Source organism: Pteropus alecto, unplaced genomic scaffold (genome assembly GCF_000325575.1).
Source record: "Pteropus alecto unplaced genomic scaffold, ASM32557v1 scaffold270, whole genome shotgun sequence".
NCBI classification, from domain to species: Eukaryota; Metazoa; Chordata; class Mammalia; order Chiroptera; family Pteropodidae; genus Pteropus; species Pteropus alecto.
In genome coordinates, this window is record NW_006430735.1 from 7164707 (window position 1) to 7165159 (window position 453).

Genomic DNA, 453 nt, shown 5'->3' on the forward strand with positions numbered 1-453 from the left:
TAGAGTGAGCATAAGAACAGTTGGATTTAGAAGATTAAAGGAAGAGAAAAGAGCAACATACCCAACTTAATTAGTCTTTTTCCTTTTTATTTTTTATGTATATATATTGGGGTGATGGGGGAAAAGATAACTGGATTTCTTTTGAATGTCTTTGTGTTTTTATAGAGTGAATGTTCTGTTCCTGTCTCTTTCTTTTTAGGTGAAAAACTAATAAAAATAGAAAAACATATATCAGACATTAAGCTGACTCCCCCCACCCCCCTTCCCTTTGTAAAGAACTCTTTGTTCTCTAGTGAAAATGCTGAAAAATCCCCGGGCAGCTACTCCCTGAAACAAGTGCAAAACACTTAGAGGCTTTTGGGCTGGCTGGGAGCCAGGAACCCTCCCGCTGTCTGGTTAGAGAGGAAAAAAAGAAGAGAGAGGGAGAGAGGGGAAGAGAGATTGGGGGGGGGG

At 40.4% G+C, this 453-nt stretch overlaps 1 protein-coding gene across 20 annotated transcripts in view; it reads right to left on the minus strand.

Annotated features, from left to right (window-relative positions):
* Nucleotides 1–453, minus strand: part of ZBTB20 (zinc finger and BTB domain containing 20) — a 396848-nt gene that overhangs the window by 115839 nt on the left and 280556 nt on the right. The window lies entirely within an intron of this gene.